The sequence below is a fragment of the Rhinopithecus roxellana genome, chromosome 13, assembly GCF_007565055.1.
Source record: "Rhinopithecus roxellana isolate Shanxi Qingling chromosome 13, ASM756505v1, whole genome shotgun sequence".
NCBI classification, from domain to species: domain Eukaryota; kingdom Metazoa; phylum Chordata; class Mammalia; order Primates; family Cercopithecidae; genus Rhinopithecus; species Rhinopithecus roxellana.
The window spans coordinates 80591409-80613463 of NC_044561.1; the positions used below are offsets into that span (position 1 = coordinate 80591409).

The 22055-nt window shown below is 43.1% G+C and overlaps 1 long non-coding RNA gene across 1 annotated transcript; it reads left to right on the plus strand.

The window, feature by feature from the left end:
* The first annotated feature begins 807 nt into the window (after positions 1–807).
* Positions 808–21860, plus strand: LOC104666932. The gene is made up of 3 exons (XR_748614.1): positions 808–978; positions 19941–20160; positions 21592–21860. It is a non-coding gene; the product is annotated as an uncharacterized LOC104666932 (long non-coding RNA).
* Positions 21861–22055: the final 195 nt, after the last annotated feature.

Genomic DNA, 22055 nt, shown 5'->3' on the forward strand with positions numbered 1-22055 from the left:
ATTGCTTAACGGGGTCCCTCTATGTAAACCAATAGATGTTATTAAAAACATAAAAAACTCACAGATTTATATAAAAAAGGAAATGCTTAATTCACATGCATTCAGTTTCTGTTTTGACTGTTTTCAACAGCTTTTGAAGTAGCCTATGAGCTCACAAAGCCCTCAGCTCAGTGCAACACAAACATACAGCGAAAGCAAAGGGGCTACTCAGGTCTCTCCGTCTCGGAGAAAATGTGCCAAAGACTGGATTATTTTTTAAATCTATTTTTGCCGTGAAAGGAAGCCACAGGCATCTGAATACTGGCTCTCTAGCTTGACACCTAATTTCTGCCAGGGCATGAAGAGCTCCCTTCTGAAACGGCACCTCTGGAATTTGGGTTGGTTTAAAATGAGATTGGAGCATTTGGGTGGCTTTTGTTTTTGTTTCCCGGTTCTCCTTCAGGCTGGTATTTCTTTCCTCCAAAGGACACTGTGTACTCACCACAGGGACTCTTGATTATCCAAAAACACAAATCCTGATTCATTTTTTAAAGACTCATGATTGAGGGCTCGTCCTGTATTTTTGTTTTCCCCCAGCTATAGTCTACCTGAGCCAACAAAATGAGTGTATTCATTTTATTTTTAAAAACCTCCTACAAATCTTCAGTGACTCTTTGAGTATAAAATATTCATACCTTGACTCCAAATTACAGTTGGGAGCATAACCACTCAACAAGTACTTTTAGTTCAGATTCATTTTAGATTCATACAAGCAGAAGAAGGAAACTGGGGAAACACAAAGTCTCCTTTGAAGGAAAGAAATCCTGAATGAAGAAACAGGGGGATATACTGCCATCTTAAACCAACCCAAACGCCTCTGCCGCAGTCGCAGTTATTTAGGGTGGAGGAGCGGGCTCTGGCAACTAGAGAAGGTGGCCGCAGCATGGGGACACCCGAATTGTGGAGCTATTTGGGCAATAAGCTGATTAGAGAATTAAGGTAAGTCAATCAAATGTGACTGTGTTCCAGCTACATCGACTTTTATCAAAAGTATTCAGCACTTGTGGAGGCTGTTCTGAGAGTTTAGCCACATCTACTGCAGACAGCTAGAAAGATGATTTTACTATGAATTTGGATGCCAAAAAATATAATCTAGATATTCAAAACCCACTTTTTGATTTCCGTGAAGTGCTACCTGGCAGGTCTGGTTGCAAATCATTTTGCAAATGCAAATCCCATTCTCAAAAGTTTCAGGAGTTTTTCTTGTTAGTAATCCTCATAATTGTTGCAATCCTGGTATGGATATTTTTAGAATAAAAAAATAAAGAAGGCTCCTGGACTTTCAGAATGGAGACATTCTGCTAATTGGAGATGGGATGTTTTATTTGACAATGGTTCGAAAGAAATTCACCAGCATTTATGAAGTCTGCTGGGCTTTGAGGTCTTTAAAAGGTACAAACATAGTAAAAGGTAATTTTTTTTTATGCCAACAAGATTAGACTTTGCTAACACTTTAGCCAACCTAACTAAAATCTTTCTGGGAAAGGTCACATGTGGATGCCTTTCAGGGATCACATAACTGGAAGTCCAGAGGTAGGGAAGGTTTTGAGTTTGTTTGATACTGGGGCCCAGGAAGAACGTCAAGGCCTCTGGATTCTGTTTTTCTCGTCTTCTTTCTGTGTGGTCAGCATCATGCAGGGTTGCAAATGGATCCCAGCAGCTCTCACGATTATAAGTTTCTTCCACCACCTTCAGGAAGGGAGAGCAGAGATGACTTTTCAGAAGAGTACTGCAGCTGTTTTTCTAATACCTGCAGCCTGTGTGGCTTACATAAAGAGTTCACTCTTGAGTTTATACCTGTGGCCAGGGGATAAAGTTGAACCCATTAGTTCAAGCGTGGGCCCAAGACACTTGCCAGCACCAGAAACTCCAGGCAAAGCCTTCTTCTTTAGCAGAAATCTTCTTTAGGGCTGAACTAGAAAATCCAAACCAGGACACCCATCCATTCCAGTGCCTAGGGGAAGAACAGCAATTTATAGTCACCAAAATCTTCATCAAGAAATTAGAATTTTAGAGTAAGAAACACAGAAATCCAAGACAGCCAAGACAGCATGCTGGAGGCCCTATTTGAACAGGTTAATATGGGATAGATGGATCCATCTCAAGGGGCTAGAACCAGGTAGACACCACGTCCAAGGCCTTATCCCAGCCAGTCCTGCAGTCTTAGTTCTCATTCCTCATAGAAGGCATTCACCTCACAAGAGTCACATGACCCAAAGCATAATCTCTATAAAGTGGAACTTCAGCCAGTGGGAGGACAAAATCTTTGAGTGCAAATTCAGTTAGCCCAACACCACATCCCTTTGTGCCAGTGCTGAGAGTAACCAGCAAGACAATTGTCACTCACTATTCTAGCTCTTCTACTGACCCACTGATTTCCCCCAACAGTAACACTCTTTATCTTGATTCTCAAGTGCTGCTATCTGGAACTGAGTTCTAGTATAAATATGCTAATGATGCTCATTCAGCAGAACCAATGACGCTTGTCCTGGGCAGCCACAGAAATGGTAGAAACCTCCAGCTTTTCACTCTCCAAAGCCTGGCAGGTAGCAGCACCATGAAGGGCGCCAAACTATGGGAAAGTATTTAATTTACCTAGAGATGAAAAGGAAGCTGCCAGGTCCCAAGCATCCTCTCTTCTCCGGCCCCTGGACACCACCCATTCCTGCCCTCTTCTCAGTTGCCTTGCATCTGGGTTACTGCAAAGTCCATCTATTTTCCTATTTCCAGTGCACCCTCGCTCTACATTCTAGATGTTTCTAGCATGTTAATCTACCACTTTAATCACGTGACTTCAAAGCTTTGAAAAATTCCATTACTCCTCATTTCTTGTGAAAAAAGAATCCAGGATTTTGGGCCTGGCTTTCAAGGTCCAGTACAATCTGGCCAGTCCCTGACCTCCCTGACGATCTCTCACCTTCCCCTTATGCTCTGCCCATATTCCCACCCTACTATCCAGTCACTATTTCCAGAACATGTCTACATATCTGCTCCGTATTATTTCTCCTGCATTCGTCCCAAATGGGATGTTCTTCTGTCCCTCCCATCCAAACCCAGCTTAAATGCCACTTCGCTGAGCTTCCCCTCTCAAAAGCAATTTGCTTGCCTCTCATCTGGCATCCCGAACCGCCATGTGTTGGGTGAATTTATAGGTGTACATGTGAGGGAGCAGATCATGTGCACCACGGCTCATCCACAGAAGGGCCCCAATCAATATTCATCGTATGAGTCAGCAAGAATGTACCATATTCTAAGCCATCTCTTTTCAAATTACTGCTGAGTTCATCACTTCCTGCAAAGAGAACATTGACATGTGTGTCTAACAGGTATATTACTCTCTGCATTCAATTGCCAGGGCTGCCATAACAAAGTACCATAGCCTAGGAGGCTTAAACAACAGAAATTTATTTTCTTACCATTCTGGAGGCCACAAGTCTGTGATCAAGGTGTCAGCAGGGTTGCTTTCTCCTGAAGCCTCTCTCCTTGGCTTGCAGATGGACGTCTTACATGTTCTTCTCTCTGTGTTGTCTGCATCCTAATATTAAATAGGCCCCATCCATTAAATGACCTCATTTAAACTTAGTTACCTCTTTGAAGATTCTATCTATCTCCAAATATAGTCACTTTTTTGGGTACTGGGGGTTAGGACTTTAACATATAAATTTTAGGTGGACACAACTCATCACATAACAGCATATATACCACACACACAAAGTGCATATACACATTCATGCATAAACACATATTTGCCATTTTTCACACTAAATGTTAGCAAGGTTGAATATACCAAAATAAAGAGTAAGAAATCTAGACAATATATGGAAATATGTGTAACACAATGTTCAGTTTTAAAAGACGATAAATATCTCATTTACTGTCATGGTTATTAGGTAAAATACATAGTATAAAGCATATGAATTAAATAATTTTATTTTAGCATGGTAAGATTTAGTTTTATTTGTGTCTTGATTAAATGGACTGACATTGATTAGCAGGACTGACATTCCACAGCACCGTTCCCATGTGCCAAGAACAAATGAGTTCTTTATTTCCTATAATCGGACTCGGCTTTGAAGTTCCTCCCACTTTTTTCCCTCTAATGACTGGGGGAGGCTGCACAAGCTGGCTTGTGGAGAGAAACAGCCTCCTCTGTGTAAGATACATCTGTCAGCCTCTTAGCCTATCTATTCTAAAGCCACCTTCCACTACAGCTGTTTATCCTTCTTGTGCCTCTTCAAGGTGCCTCCAGGAAATGCTTATGTCCCTTCAGGTGTTAGGGAGGCCTGGTCCCTATGCAGAGCTCCTGTATTTGTGGCTCCCAGGTGAAAGGCATCTCCTCTCCCCTGGTTGAGACATTATCTTCTGGTGCCACTGCAGAGTGCCAGTTCTGTCTGGTTCTTTGGGGGCAACTATGTGAGCTCCCTTTGCTGAAGTGTCTGTCGAGCATGGGCCTGGTTCAGGACTGTTGGGGGGAGGGGCCACACACATGGCTCCCTCTCACTTTAGGGGGACTGCGGATGCAACCCACAGCAGGCACAATGGCCTCATCCTTCAGGGACTCTACTCACCGCCACAGCACCCATAGCAATGCCCGGATCTCTTCCTCACCATGGAGGAGGTGAGGAAGACTCAACATCCCAAACCCATGACTGTCCTTGCTGTTGTAGAGCTGCCGTGTTGGGGAGTTGTGCTGGGGAGGGAAACAGGAGCATGTGGTCAAGTGTCTCTGGAGTCTCACAAAACACCTCCTAGATGTTTCCACACCCTCCCTCTTCCTGAGATTGGCCCTAGGGAAGGTTGGCCTGGGCCCCAACTACTCCTCTCCTTCTTCCTCTGGCCCCCCTCTCAAAAATCAGGGAGATCTTCCTATCTGCTTCTTGTTGCGTGCATGCTTTCACATGGCCTCCTGTAACCTCCCCGTGCCATGGTTCATGGAAAACCTCTAGGGTCTGAGTCTGTCAGTCCTCATTCTGGATATGTAAGGGAGGAATTGGGAGTTTAAATTTTTTTTCTCTTTCCCCATAACCTGGTTTTAAGATTAATTCTCTGCTGTGGGCTCAAGAAGGAGAAAACTAAACCTCAAAGTAAGTCAAAGGCATTTAGTTCTTAGCCTTAGACTCTCAAAGAGTGGCCCCTGGAATAGGAGATTAGCATCGCCTGGGGGCTTATAAAAAATGCTGACTCTCGGCTCTCCCCTCCTCACTCCAGACCTTCTGATTCAGAATGTGTAATAAGACCTCTGGGTGGCTCCTGGGCACTAATGCACTGATCTAGGAAAAACTCAACCTGTCCCTAATGGATTCCCTTTCACTTTTATAGTGGATGGGTTGAAAGAGAATATGGCTGATGAGGCGACAAAGACACTGGTTTAATATTTTCAATAATAAAAATTTGCTCTCCTAGTCATCATCAGCAGATGTGTATCTCTGCAAAAACCAAATCCCTGGGAAGAACCAAACCCTTTCCACGTCCACAAAGGTTTATGGTTTTTGAGATGAGTTCTGAGACCTGTTCAGCATGCACTTCCCTGTGTCCATGGCCCCCAAGCTGTGGGACAACCAGAGCCTGGCAAAGCTCCTACCCTTTCCTGATCTCATGCCACCTTTACAGTCTCTGGACAGCCGAATGTGTTCACTCTATTTTAAAAGGTTAAGCTTCTGAGCCTCAGTAAAATTAACCAATTCGCTCAGAGTCACCTAGCTGCCAAGAGACAGAGCTGGAGCAAAGCTGGGTCATTAGAGTCTATGTCCAATGTCTTTCGCAAGCTGTTGAGAAGGAGAATGCCTAGAGTGAGCTTGTTTCTCTTTCTTTATAAATAACCACTAAAAAAAGAAGAAGAAGAAGAAGAAAAGAAATGCTTGCCTTGAGTTAGAACAGTTCATCTTCTGTGTAACTCAGCATTTTCTGTGGGAGAATATGATTGCCCTCTAAGACATCAACTTAAAATGTTAGGATTTTCCTTCATATAATGATGACGTTGATGACAACAACTAGTTAAGGATCCAGTTTTACTGGAGGAAACATTAACCACCCTCAAAATAAATACACCCTTGGCACCCTTTTCTCCTCCTGGAGCAGGCATCTGGCGGCACAGGTGAGTGCTCCGGAGTTTCAAGGCAAGGCCTGTAGCTGCCGTGGATGACATCTGTTTCATGATCCTCCCTAAGGGAGCTTCTCAGGCACCACACCAGCGTGTGGTGTAAGTCAGACCACTTCCAAACCAAGTGAAGAATCATTCAGCTACTCTACACCATGAAATAGCCAACATACAGAGAAACCCTATGGAGTGTTCTGGTTACTGGTTAATATCTACAGCAGGCCCATTCTGAGTCAACCACCGTGTGCATTGCAGGTCTGATTTCCATGATGCCTGGAGGAAGGAGAAAGCATGATCTTGTTTGAGGAAGATGAAGAAACTGAGGCCTAGGGAGGTTAATTACCTGCCCAATGCTACTCAGTTCATAAGTGACAGAATCAGACTCAAATCAAGGTCTTGAGTCTAAAAGTCATGTTCTTTTCCACTACCATCCATCAATTTCTCTCTTCAACCAGTGAATACTGTTGGTTTAGACCACCTGTTAGGCTAGATGAGAAGTCTCAGGGAGGAGCAATTACTAACAGAACCCTGAGGAAAAAGAATGCCTGGCAGGAGGCTGATAAGAGACCCTTGGGGATAGGGAAGCAGAGCTCCTCAGACATCAAAGGTAGTGACTAACAGAGAAGGTCCTGCCCACTGTGTTGACACAGTTGCAAGGAAAAGGTGATGCTGATGAGTAAGACCAAGCTAAAGCAAAGCTGAGCTTTTTCCCAGCCCAGTCCCAGTTCCTTCTCACACAACCCTTTGAGAAACAGTATATTCAATGTGCAGGACTGGTGTGCCTTCACCTTTTCTTGTCAAATTTTAAGTAAACTCAACCATAACCCTTCTAGGTACTTGGGATATGCTGCAATTTTAATAAAGACAGACCTTGGAACATTGTAATGTAGAACTTCCTACCAATCTGGTGGCCAAAGGTATCCTTCCCAGGCCAGTTACCTTCACATTTTTTCTCACAAGAAAATGTGATGATCCATGCAATTGCAGACTTAAAATCAGGAAATTGAATCCCTTTGGGTTTTGAACTCCTAGGAAAGGGGGTGCTCTGTAACAAATTGTTTAAGGGGAGGAACCAACTTCACCAGCCATCTCTCAACACCTGCAAACACCACCTGTCCACCAGCTAGTGCAGCCTGCAAGCCATGCAATCTACCCTCTCTACCGTCCCAAGTCCAAGCAAGATGGAGGCCTCTGCTCAGATGCCTTATGACTAGCTGCTGCTGAGCACTGTCATCCACTCAACGTCCCCAGAGAACGCAGACCCCGCCACAGACATCAATGGTGGAGATGAATAGCAATTCCTCTGCGAAGACCCTTGAGAATTCATTATGTGGGTTGTTCTGAACACTCCTTTAAACATGCAAATCCCCTCAGTATTGCTGTACTCGGGATGGAACAGAATATGAATCAAAGGCTCCGTTCTTTTTATGCTCAGATCATAAAGTCTGAAACATATCAGGTTTATGAATGGCGTTTTTTTTTTTTTAACGAGAGGGCATAGTTAAGGCTTTACTTACTCAGTGCTGTCCGAAAGAAGCTTAGGAAAGGGGAAGTAGTACTTCAAATGTTATCTATTTTTAAAAATTAAAATGATCAATGTCTAGAACATAAAACTCTATTATAGAAAAGGCCATTGGGACGGTGATAAAAACGCAGAGAGGGTGGAATCTCCAGATAAATTCTGAAGAGTCTGGTGATGGATTTAAGGTCCCATTAACCTCATGGGGATCAAATCAAAGGCTTTCGGTTAAAAGTAAATCTGAGACTCAGGAGTGAGAGTTCTTACAAGGACAGGAGAAATTCCACCAGTACTTTGTAGCAATGGCCCTGAAAACTGGACGATTCTTCTCACACATGGTGGGAATTATCACAGTCCTGGTATTTTGCACAAAAGTGCTTCTGCTCAAATTATAAGCGCTTTCCTCTGCAGTCTATTTGTGCCCCCGAAGGGGACTATACCTGATAGTCCCCTTTCTTGCCTCTGGTGTTCAGGGAAGAGCTAGATATGCAGCCTTTCCATGAAGATTTTCCATGATGGTAGTATCTTATCAGGAGTCCCTATTCGCTGCAAGTGAATCACCACACCAGGAAACTCAAAGCAGGGCAATCATTTACCTTCTATTTAATAGGGAACACAGTTCACCATTACTCAATACTCTAGCTGACTCTTTCACCACTGAGCATTGGAAATGCATAGTTCTAGAAAGTTTCTGTTCAAACTGGGCATTTCCATCTGCCTCCTTCAAGTAATGATAATAATAATAAAATTAAACTAAGTTAAAAAAAAAGCCTTGGCCGGGCATGATGGCTCATACCTATAATCCCAGCACTTTGGGAGGCCAAGGCAGGCAGATCACCTGAGGTCAAAAGTTCGAGATCATCCTGGCCAACATGGTGAGTGAAACTCCATCTCTACTAAAAACACAAATATTAGGGGCTGGGTGCGATGGCTCATGCCTGTAATACCAGCATTTTGGGACGCCGAGGTGGGCAGATCACCTGAGGTTGGGAGTTCGAGATCAGCCTGACCAACATGGAGAAACCCCGTCTCTACTAAAAATACAAAAAAAATTAGCCGAGCTTGGTGGCGCATGCCTGTAATCTCAGCTACTCAGGAAGCTGAGGCAGAAGAATCGCCCGAACCCAGGAGTCAGAGGTTGTGGTGAGCTGAGATTGTGCTATTGCACTCCAGCCTGGGCAACAAGAGTGAAACTCCATCCCAAAAGATAATAATAATAAATAAATAAATGAATCAATAATTAACCAGGCATTGTGGCACACCTATAATCCCAGCTACTCAAGAGACTGAGGCAAGAGAATCATTTGAACCTAAGAGGTGGAGGTTGCACTGAGCCAAGATCTTGCCACTGCACTCCAGCCTAGGCGACAGAGAAAAACTCCATCTCAAATAAATAAATAAATAAATAAATAAATAAATAAATAAAAATAACGTCTTGGTCTCAGTGAGCATCTTGAGGAAGGAAGAAGGGTTCTCCATCCCGCATTCAGCTGCTGATCCTCCAGGTGGCACTGACCTCACTGTTCCTAAATGTTATCCCTAAAAAACGGGGCAGTAACATTTCTGAATGCTGAGATATCTTTCCAATACCTCATTGAATAGGTCCAGATGTCACTGGCAGAATATCACTTTTGGTGAATGCAGGTGACTCACCACCCATGAGTCTGAAGATTCAAGTTTGAAAAGTTGATTCTACCTTTTTTTTTTTTTTTTTTTTGAGACAGAATCTCTCTCTGTCACCCAGACTGGAGTGCAGTGGCGTGATTTTGGCTCACTGCAAGCTCTGCCTCCTAGGTTCACGCCATTCTCCTGCCTCAGCCCCCCAAGTAGCTGGGAGTACAGGTGTCAGCCACCACGCCAGGCTAATTTTTTGTAGTTTTAGTAGAGACGTGGTTTTACCGTGTTAGCTAGGATGGTCTCGATCTCTTGACCTCGTGTTCCACCCGCCTTGGCCTCTCAAAGTGCCGGGATTACAGGCGTGAGCCATCAGGCCCAGTCAAGTTGATTCTACCTTCAATGAGTTGAAGGGGACTCGTGGCATCTCCACACTTGAGAATGCAGTTTGGGGGTTCAGGAAATGTGATTAACGTTATATGTCCACTGATTTCTCCCTTCAACCATTCTTAAGAATATTATTCAAATTTAAACCTCACAACAATCAAAACACAGGTATCGTTATCCTTGTTTGATGACTAAAGAGCTGAAGCTCTGCATGGATGAGGCCTCTAAGTTCTTGCCATTAGGAAATGGAGACACTAAAATTTAGATAATATCCGAGCCCCGAGTATATCCCCCGTGCCAACCTTCCACCTGCCAGCATCTGCACCTTTGTGCTTCAGGGTAATTTCTAGCAGCAGAACTCTATCCTACCCACAAAGGACTGGAAGTACCTGGAGAATTAAGACACCTGAGCAGTCACTGTCAGTCAGTGACTGACAGGAGTTGGTGCATAAATACCTCAGCTATCCTACCCTTGCAAGGGACAACTCTGAGGCACATATTCTACTCTGGCTCCCAGAGGTCCCAGCAGGGTTAAGCACTAGTGTCCACAGTAGTAACCTGCCTGATGGCAGGCCCCTGCCTCGCTGCCTTCCCTTTCCTCTCTCACCTCCTCCCTCCCCTTCCAGCATTTCCTGGCCAAATATCCTGCTTGCACTCAAATCTTTGCATCAGGGTGGATTTCTGAGAGAGCCAAAAGTAAGACACAGAACTTTTGAGCCCAGGTTTTAAGTTTTCATTTTACCTGACACTTTCCTGTCTGTGTGGGTTTGGAGTCTGGAGAAATCATCAGAGGCCTGATCTCCCAGAGAGGTATATCTCTCCTTCCAGAACTGAGCTGTGTCCAATGTGTGCAGAAACTGGAAGGGATGTCCCCACACCCATCCTCTCTACTGGAGGTAGTGTTACAACCTCTTGAGTGGTTGTCTAAGCTGGGCTCCAAAAAGGCAGCCTCTCAGTTGGAGTTTAGCATGAGGCATGTTTACAGTCAGTGGGATCAATTGGCAGGGGTTGGGGAGATGGAAAGAAGGCAGGAGTGAGCAGAGGGAGAATCTGGTCCCCAAAGCAACCTTGGCCCAACCGTATGGTGAGCTCCAGAGCTAGTATAGTTCTCAGAGCTGTCTGAGTTTGGCTGAGATGGCCAGGCCCCTGTAGACTCTCATCCATCAGGACTGGATTTAGGCCACCCTAGAAAAGACCATGACCTCAAGAGAAGTGCTCTCTGCAGTTGAGTTGACCCCTGAAAGGGCTGACAGTTGAAGGCAGCTTGTGGTCTGTCCTCTCAGCAGCAGACCCACAAGCCCAGTGACACTTCAGTGTCCACTGAGTAATGATCCTGGTTTCAATCTCACTTCCCTCCACCTTACTGAGAGAGGAGCTATTGCAAACCCATCCTGGCCATTTCTCTCCAGCTTGGAACACTCTGTGACTCTCCATTCCTGAGAGAAGAGGCCAAACTCCCTAGCCTGAAAGCTCCTCAGACCAATTTTCTCTCTTCTCTGAGCTGTTCTCGCTGCCCTTCCCAGGAAGCTCCTGCCCTAACACCCACTGCCCAGTTGCCCTGTCTTTGTGCTGGCATTGCCCCCCAACTCCAACTCCAGGAGCCCTGTGTCACTTTCGGCCTGGCAAACTCTTTCTTTTTCTCCAGGGTTTGGCTTAAATATCAGCCCCTCAGGCAAGAAGCACCCCTCCCTTCCAGCCAAGGAAGAGTGAATTGCTATTATCTCAGGGGTACACAGTCCTGCTGCTGCAATAATGAATTTTGTTGTGATCATACCTATTTCTGGTCTACTCCCAGCCGTGTGAACTCCTGGAGGACATTCCTGCTGCCTCATGAGCTGTGATGTGAGCTCATGGGACATCCTAGAGATTTGGAGTTTGTCAAATGAATCTTGGCTGAGCTTCTCTGGGAAACAAACAAACACGCCTTTAAATAAGAGCTAAGGCCAACATTAGGTCACACCCCTGTCACAACTGTGGCTGAAATTAAAAAGGAGAGGGCCATCTGCTGTGGGGCTTTCAGCAAGTTTCTGCACCTGCAGCTCTTCATCATAGACTGCCCTTGGGTGCCCAGAGCCACCTGGTATACTCTCATAGACAGCTTCATGTGCCTGGATGTGTGAGACCCCTACCCCCAGGAGGGCCCTTAAACCAATGATGGGTGCAGCACTGAGCCTTACTCACACACCTGAGTCCCCTTCAGGACCAGTCTGAAGCACCTCTCTGCCAGGCATGGCCTGAGATGGCCCATACTGGGCTTCCCTGCCTTCCCCACTCTCTTATAGACCTCTCTGGGAAGCACATTGACTTGGTAATTCTCATGCACAGGAGTCCTCTCCTCAGGCTCTGCTTCTGGGGAACTCATCTGAGACACCAATAGTAATAGACTGACTAAAGAACTATGGAGTATACACATTGCACTGCAGTTAAAAAGAAGAGGTCATTCTATACGTGTGAACCTGGGAAGACCTCAAGTCATACTTTTGTGTGGAAAAGCAAGTTGAAATCTGATAAGTGAGTTAAAGTACTGTTTAAGGAAAAGAAAATAATGAGTAATGCTATTGCAAAGTTAAGAAGTGCATTCTCCTCAGCAAAAGAAACTACCATCAGAGTGAACAGGCAACCTACAGAATGGGAGAAAATTTTTGCAATTTACTCATCTGACAAAGGTTTAATATCCAGAATCTACAAAGAACTCAAGCAAATTTACAAGAAAGAAACAAACAACCGCATCAGAAAGTGGGCAAAGGATATGAATAGACACTTCTTAAAAGAAGACATTTATGTAGTCAACAGACACATGAAAAAATGCTCAGCATCACTGGCCATCAGAGAAATGCAAATCAAAACCACAATGAGATACCATCTCACACCAGTTAGAATGGCGATCATTAAAAAGTCAGGAAACAACAGGTGCTGGAGAGGATGTAGAGAAATAGGAACACTTTTACACTGTTGGTGGGACTGTAAACTAGTTCAACCATTGTGGAAAACAGTGTGGTGATTCCTCAAGGATCTAGAACTAGAAATACCATTTGACCCAGCCATCCCATTACTGGGTATATACCCAAAGGATTATAAATCATGCTGCTATAAAGACACATGCACCCGTATGTTTATTGCAGCACTATTCACAATAGCAAAGACTTGGAACCAACCGAAATGTCCATCAATGACAGACTGGATTAAGAAAATGTGGCACATATACACCATGGAATACTATGCAGTCATAAAAAAGGATGAGTTCATGTCCTTTGTAGAGACATGGATGAAGCTGGAAACCATCATTCTGAGCAAACTATTGCAAGAACAGAAAACCAAACACCGCATGTTCTCACTCACAGGTGGGAATTGAACAATAAGAACACTTGGACACAGGAAGGGGAACATCATACACTGAGGCCTATTGTGGGGTGAGGGGAGGAGAGAGAGATAGCATTAGGAGATACACCTAGCGTAAATGATGAGTTAATGGGTGTAGCACACCAACATGGCATATGTATACATATGTAACAAACCTGCACGTTGTGCACATGTACCCTAGAACCTAAACTATATATATATATAAAAGTGCATTTTCGTTCTGAGCACCCACCCCTGTGCACTGCAACCCTGGGCTCTGCATCCCCTGTCCTGTGACCAACCTGTCTTCTGTGTTTCCCAGCAACGAGCAAACCAGCTGCTGATCATGGGGACCTCTGCTCCCACTCATCAACTCAGAAAGTCCCTTGGGAACGGGAGCAATATTTTTTATGAACTGTGTAACTATGTTGGTGAGCTTAAACAGTATGACTTTCTTGGTTACCTGCAATGAATCCAAGTGACTTTTTTTTAGCTAATGGGTGAAACTTGACAATGATTCCACCCCCAGAGTAGTTCCCCCAGTGGGCTGGCCTGAAGCAGCTGGCATGGAAGAGGGGTGTCAGACTCGCTTTGGCAACTGAGGGTCCCTCTAGAAAGATGGATGGAGGAGGCTTCTGCCAGATTCCTGTCACCTGGAGAACATCACCTGGATGAAAGATGGCTTTACAGATGGGAAAGCAGGGGAAGTGCAGAGACTATTAAAGGAACAGAAAAGGAAATCAGAAAGTGGAATGGTGAACAGCATGTTACTGGGGAGGGTAAAGGGGAGGCTGCGAAAACATTTGGAAGCTGCGGCTTCTAGGATCAAGCGACCTCAGGAAGAGGGCAGAGAAAATAGGGAGGCAGTGTTAGCATGTAGTAAAGAGTTTAGAAAAAAAACGGAAGAATGGAAAAGTTGGGAGTTATCAACAGCAGTAAAAATGAAATGCTGACTTTAACCTTCAAACGAAGGGAAAGCCATGGAATTGAAGACAAGGTCTGGTTCTTGGCTGGGGAGAATCACAAGTGGGTAGGACATGTTTTCTAATTCTGGAGCAGTCTTTGGCCCAGAGCTCAGCACAGCTACTATATCATGTATAGAGATGAGAAATAATCTTTTCAAATGTGTGGTGTCATTTTGAGCAAATGTGTTTATTTTTTTAAGAGGGCTGTTTTAAGTAAGAGATGAGAGGACAAATTATAAAACGTGGTATAATGCATCTCTCTGTGTAAAATGTTGAGACCTTTCTCAGCTGTAATGCTGAGAAGCTGCAGAGGATACAGGAGAGAAAAGAAAAATAACCAAACATTGATTAACTGTTCTCAATATGCCAGACGCTGGGCTAACCCGTCACCATGAGCCTCCACTCGTGTCATCCTTACTTAGTCTGAAGAGGTGACTTCTGCTATTATCCCCCTTTTCCATATGAGAAAACTGAAGCTTCCTTGCAAGGAGAGCTAATGGGCCCTCAGTGCCCCGTGTATACGGTCGCTCAGGCTTTCTAGGTGAGAACCCATAGTAAGGAATGCATTTTCCATCCTGATGCAGATGTACACACATTTATAACAGAAACAGAGGTTTTCCAAGACTCTGTTTACTATGTGAGATGCACTGAGAACTTTTATTCCATTAGTTTCTTTTCCAATACTTGTAATGAAGTAAATTGCTGTCACATACATTAATGGGTCACGAATGGAAGTTTGAAAATCTTCCGTCTAGGATTTGTTATTATCTGATTCTATTTCTCCGAAACCAGTGCTCACAGGTAAACTGGGTTTTTAAATACAAGTAACACAGAGTCTGTGCTCTATTCTCCCATCCACCCATCTATCCACTCACACGTCTACCCATCCATCCATTCAATAAACACTGATTATCACACAGACTTATAGTCCAGATTCCTCATTATAGGAACTGATGCTATCGCATAACTCTCTGCTCCCAAAATGGAAAAACTCAAATCATCAAACCATGCAAAAAAGTCAGTAAATGGCAGATATACATCCTAAAAACATTCGTTGAGAAATTATAGATGCTTCCAAAGCTAACATCTTTGTGCATCCCTCTATCTCTCCACCCCAGAAAAAGAAACTCTTCCTTCAGACAACCAATCACAAAGACAAAGAAACATGCATGATAAGTGAAAACGATCACCATAATGTTCTAAGATGGTATTGGAGGCATCACTCGGCATAAAAAATGAAAACTGAAGCCACGCATGCCCAAAGTGTGCTTGCATTTCTTGCTTCTGAATTTGTTGTGAGTCCTGCTAACCATGACCACAGGCTGTTTAAAATTACACCGTTTGCCTTATTTAATTTTCTTCTGCAGTCATAAATATTAATTAAGTGAAGCCACATAGAGCCTGCATTTCAATCCTTTCACTTCCTGAGGACCATAAGCAATTAAGAGCCACAGCAATTTAAGTACTAGCTGGTTCTTTAGGTCTGCCTCGTGACAACCACTTTTCTTTTATCAATTAAGTCAGATTTATTAAGTCTTAGTGGTTTCTTTTTCCTACAGAACTTCTCCTGGCCTGTGGGTGTTCCCAATGTCATTTCTCCTCTTATAAATAGGAACTATTTTCCTGCAGGAGAGGGGGCCTGCTCATTTTCTCTAAAAGACGAAGCAGAAAAGCATATGTTTTGATTAGTAAGAACCAGAAATATTTATGTGCAGCATGTCAGCTAGCTGGTGGCCAAGACCGCACTTCTCAGTGTTTGTTTAGAATTACTTTATGACAAAAACAAAAGAGATTATTGTACAATGTAAGGAAGATATAAAGTAAAATGTGGAAATCCTCTCACAATCCTCCTAAGTCCCACTCTCTAGGTGTATCATTATTAATAGTTTGATGTGTAAACTTCAACCGTTTTCCATGCAGTGACAGAATCAGGGCTTATTTTTATAAACTTAAATCAAATTACTCATATCCTGCAACTATTTAGCTCTTCATTATAAAATCATCACACTTTTTATATTATTTCATAGAGATATCACTGCTTATAATAGCTAGATGATACTCTGTAATAAAGTTGGGTTATTGTTTAACTATATTTCACTAGCAATAAGATCTTGGGTCTGTTGTAGATAAACTGTGCACACACACACATTAAATATATACACATATATGGATACACACATGTACAGATGCACACTATTCCAATAACTGGGAAACTTTACCTCTGAGTATTTTCTTTTCTCCCAGGTTTCTGATAATTTCTCCATCTCACTAACGGAATGCCTTTTGGGAAAAAAAGAAAGTTGTAAAATGAAAACAGGTAAAGATTTGGGTCAGAGGGTCCACGTTGTGATCAGAAGGGTTGGGTGAGCCATCAATGTCTCTCACCCCAGTTTTCCCCAAAACAGAGTGAGCTCCCTCATGTAAAAGGTTTGCATGAATCATCAGGTTTGAAGAAAATATTAGCCTCTACCCTGACTTCTCTCTAGTCTTTTAGAGCTCAGTCATTTGGAGGAGGGTAGGTAGAGGAAACTCTTGGGTAACATACATGAAGAAAGAATTGTGTATTTCTAAATTTAATATGTTAAGAGGGAGAAAAGAATGAAAGAAAACAGACGAGTAGAGACAAAATAGTCTCTTTTCGTTTCTCCTTAACTGTGAGAATGGGAGTCGTGGGTGTCAGATCAGAGCTCCCATCCCAAGGGTCTCTGATCCGTGTTTCTCAACATTAGCATCTACTTAGCAGTTTATTTTGAAGAATTAGAAGAATCAATTTGCCAGATTTCACACTTAAAGGGCCCATCTAAACTCCTAAACTTTTGAAAGGTATAGACTTATTCAGGTAGACTCCTCCGGAGAATATTACGTGTCACTTACATCATAATTTTTCATATAGCATAGTATAATTCATTCCCAAGCAGCATCACATATTCCAATCTTCTAGACAAAAAGAGGCAACCTATGGGGTGATTTAGTAGCCAGGTGTGAAAGGGACAATTGAAAAATAAGTTTGCGTGTTATATCCGGTTCCGTCCAGGAATCTCAAAGCCGCTTAGTGTAATTTTTCACCAGTTTTATTATCACCAATCCACATTGCCTTAAAAGCACACATTGATTAATTCTTGGTCTAAATTTTTTAGTGTTTCTACGTTAATTATTTATGTGCCTTTATAAATATGGTAGGATTTTTAAAAATTTGCCCACAGAAAGAAATATTTTCCCTCTCTTTTCGCAGTTCATATGTGAAAGAAAGGAGGCTTTATAGAATGTATGCTTCATTCAAATTTCCCCAAAAGGAAACATTATCTTATCACTAATTATGAATGCATATTGCAAATCAAATAAGCATTAAGGGAATGGCCCAATTTGAAAAATTCTTCTCATCTTTGAGACACAAATGTTAATTTCTGAGCATTTTCTGTTATATATGTTGGAAAAAATTGAGTGGTACACTAAGGAGAACAGTTGTATTTCTTAACAGAGGGGTTAACTGTGAAGTCTATGGGTTCAGTTTTAATTTTTCCTAATAATGTTATTTTATCATGTATGGGTAGGCAGTGCCGACTCAATGTCAGTCCAAATTTTGTGGAGGAGAATTCCCACTTCCAGTTGCCATCACAAGAGACTCAAGTCTTTTCCAGGAGGACCATGAAAATCTCATTTGAAACTCAATAAGCAGGAATTTCTTCCTCACTCTCCCTTCTTTTTGATCTTTCTATTTTGTTTCTTAAATGCATATTTGGATCAAGGAAGAGGTTCAGGGGTATGTTTGGGAGAGGTCAGTCCTATCCCTTTTTTCTTTTGAGTAGGAAGCCCTGCATGGCCTTCAGGACCAGCCCAGCCCCAGAGGTGGGCAACTGAGCGCGATCAGTCTGTGTTCTCTGGGGCCTCTTCCTTAAGGAGAAAATTTAAAAGAGTCTTAGTGAGTGTTTGCTGATGCAGTGAGGTTGCAGCTGACACTACTCAGTCTGTTGTTTTTATATATATACTTTAAAAATGACGTTTCCACTTTGCAAACTGATAATTGCCACAGGTCCCCTTTCCTACCCAGTCAACCAGGGAGGTCCCTGTCTCTGGAAAACACAGCATAGAAAGGGGAGTGTGGGGTGAGCTAACAATGCACCATAGGAGGCATGGGGGATGGGCAACTCTGCTTTGCGGGAGGACCCCTACATTGCTTGGGCTGCACGGACAAGTTCTGACTTCTGTGGGCTGGGGGCCATGAACCGTGGCTGTGATAAGAGACGGCGTGGCTCACAGCAGCTGAGAGGGGAAGGACGTAGATGTGCTAGGGAACCTGCAGAAGCTGAAAAGGAACCTGTACTTCTCATTTTATCAAGTCATATATCACCACCAAGCTAGGGACAGACTACAGGATCCATGAGAGAAACAGGTCTTTAAAGCTGTGCTATTCCACCTGTGGTCAGTGGACCAGACTGACAGCATCAGCATCCCTTGGAAGCTTGTTAGGAATGCAGAACTCAAGCCCTCCCTGCAGAATCAGAATCTGCATTTTAACAAGATCGCCAAGGGAGTCCTATGCACATAAGGGTGTGAGGGGCCATCCCAATCCTGGTTCATTGGCCCAGTCCCGGTGGGTCACTGTTGCTGTCATATGGTACTCCTCCTTGAAGCTCTCCTTTTTGCAGAGAACTCTACAATCCTTCCTCTGGAATTACTCTTGGGAATAAAATTAACAAAGAGCTAAATAATGCAGATGTAGGTATTACAAAGCATTAGGAGCTATGTTTGGCACAGGACAAGGCTCCCAAGCCGCACCCACCAAGTACAGCAGCACCTCTGGCCACCTTCATCCTTCTTCCTCCTGGAAGCCAAAAACCCCTAGTTATCCCTTTGATAGGAAACTGATATTGTAGAGGAATTGCCAATGGCGACGGAACAGAATTGGGCTGCCACAGGGCTGCTTGTTTCCCTGATAGCTGAGCCCTTGGTTTTCCTATTGATTCCGGGTCAAAATAGGCATTTCACCTTGGGTTTTAGTCCATCTCTGCCAGCAGCCAGACTATTTTAGAATGGTGAAATGTATAATTTTCCCTTTAGAATAGGATTTTAGCACTTGGAAATTCCAGGGTCATGATTGGAAGAAGGCTTGAAAGTAAAGAGGCTGGGACCTGTGGCAGAAAAAGGGAGAAAAGGAGGAAGTAAAAGAGGAAAACAGACTTAGTCTCTAGAAGCCCATGGCTTTGCCTATTTGTCCACCATCTGGAATATAGTAAGTGCTCATTAAATATTTGCTGAATGAATCCAAAACATATAAACTCCCCATCCTTGTCATTGCTTAATATTAGAGCAAGTTATATATAGCTCTTTTGTGTTGATTCAGAGCCTGTGTACCATTTGAGATGGAAACGAGAAGCAAACAACTGCTTCCTAAGCATCAACCAGGAAACTCAGGACTTAGTGGCTTCTTTCTGATCTCCATGTCTCTCATACGCTTCTTTATTTCATACTTGTTGAAAGTGCATTTGTTTATCCAACTAAGTAATCGGCAGCTCATAGGCCTAATGGTGTCACTTCTAAATTACCCCCCTGTGTAACACAGAGGGTTCCTAAGAAAGAATGCCTGGGGTTGGATTCTCCGGGTAGTCTGTGACTGACGCCCCATGACTCCTGTCCTTCATAAAGCTTACTGCTTTCCTGTTGGGTAGGAATAACTGAGATTTCTCCCAAGAATAACATCCAAATGTATGAAAAAGCTCCCAGGGCCACAAATGCAGATGCGTCTAATTTAAGCATCCCTCAAAGAGTTTATTCTCACTCATGTTGGCATGTTGTTATTGCTACTCAAAGTTGTCATTTTTTATTTTTATCTCTTCCAATTATTTTAATTACCTGCTATAATAGTCCCACATACCAGAAATGTGCTAAAAACGCAAGAATGGTGAATAGGATGTCAAGTATATACCAGAAATATTTGTCAAATCCTGACCCAGAATGGGCAGAGCACTGGCTTTCTTCACAGACCTACACAGATGGGAGTGGAATCTGCAACTGCTCAATCCATCCACTGAGAAATCCCATAAAAGACGGACAATCCGTAACTGAAACCCAAACTTCGGCACAACGATCAAATTCTACATGCATAAAGCAAGAGCTCTGTGTGCCAGACCCATCTGAAAGCCACCCCACCCAGAAGACAGAGTCTGTTTCCTTTCCCTAAACCATGTGCAGAAACCACCCTGGTAAGTCAATACCTGTAGTTGACATGAATATTTCTTCCCCTCCTCTCTCAACTCAGGGAAGATCACAGTTCATCCCCTGACACCAGTAAGACAAAATAATAATGGCTTGTTTTTCAGAACTCAAACCTGTCGGCAGTTTGTATGGTGGCTTCTCTGATCTCCTTTCAAGGATGATAACTGAATGAATATTTGCACAAGTTATTTTGCCAAAGTTTCCTTAACATCAGATCCAATATCCTTATTACATATTTCACCATAAAATAGTAAAAGAGAATGTAATAATAAAGTAACGATATAAAATGATACAATCCACACTGCAAAAAATATAGATGGAAGATATAATTCTACCACCCAAACAAAATCAAGGTTACTAACATCTTATTTATTTAATTCATTTTATTTTGTCATTTTAAAAATGTATGTTTCATCTTCTCCTGTGGATCTTGTGGTGGAGAGATAGATTGCACGCAGGTGCACAGAGTATTAAACTTAAAATGCTGCACCTCGCCTCCCCCTTTATCAGCATTTTCCTGAGCTTTTGCTGATGGCTGCAACATACTGAATTTTTTTTATTCTTTTACATAAATACCCTCTGATAAGGTGTTCTTAGCTAATGACCTTTTCAATTGCCCTCTCCATAAACAACTGGTGTTTCGACCATCCAATAACTATGAAAACCAACATAAGTGTTTGAAGGTGTGCTCAGTGCCAAGTAGACAAATTTTTATGGTCTAATTTTTTCTTTTTTTTTTTTTTTTTGAGATGGAGTTTTGCTCTTGTTGCCCAGGCTGGAGTGCAATGGCATGATCTCAGCTCACTGGGACCTCTGCCTCCCGGGTTCAAGTGATTCTCCTGCCTCAGCCTCCGAAGTAGCTGGGATTACAGGCATGGGCCACCATGTCCTGCAAATTTTGTATTTTTAGTAAAGATGGGTTTTGTATTTTTAGTAAAGACGGGTTTTCACCATGTTGGTCAGGCTGGTCTTGAACTCCTGACCTAAGGTGATCCGCCCACCTCGGCCTCCCAAAGTGCTGGGATTACAGGCGTGAGCCACCGCGCCGGGCTGATTTTTTAGTACATTTCAGAAATAACAGCCCACCCAAAAAAAAGTTAAATGTTGATTATAATCCTTGACACATGATATGCCTTTTCTTTATTGAGAGTTGAGATTCATCCATAGAATGAATAAGGGGTGTTTGGTCATCTGCTTTTTTATCAATTAAAAAGCTTATATGAAAGTAAAAATGCATATTTTCCCAAGACTCTGTTGTCACTTTTCCATCCCCTCTGCCTTCATCTTGCCTACATATCTGCCTTATGTTGCTCTAAACACCTTAGGGAACTTTGAGCAAGGCCTTGCCTGAGTATTTAGTCTCTGAAAGGTTTTAGGAATTGGAGTATTAATGGGACTTTTATTGTTTTTCTCCTTAGGTATTTCATGGGTTCTCACTTAGGAAAATTGAGTTCTGTTCAGTGATGCTCCTTCCGCACTGGTTAGTTTCATGTGACAAAGAGAGCTCTAGGGAGGACTTTCGCTAGGGGAACGCAGGATTGTTCCAGCAAGATGAAGGCCTAGAAGACCTGGATGGCCTGGGTGTTTTCTTCCCAGGGAGAGCAGAGGAGGCCTGGATTTGAACTCGAGTCTTATGACTTTGCCATTGAGGCAACATCCAAAATAAAAACAGCGTGCTAACCCCAAACACAGTCCTCAGTTATAAAGCAGCTTTTTATTATAGAAGCCAGCGGTGGCCTAACAAAATGGAAAGGAAAGGGCTTTATAGGTCTCGGCCCTACATGAGGGTAGACTAAAGAGGGATCGGGAGAAACATCTGCAGCCCTAGGTCCCCGCGAACTTTTTTCTGGAGAGAAACTCCGGGAGCAATCTTCAGCATTCA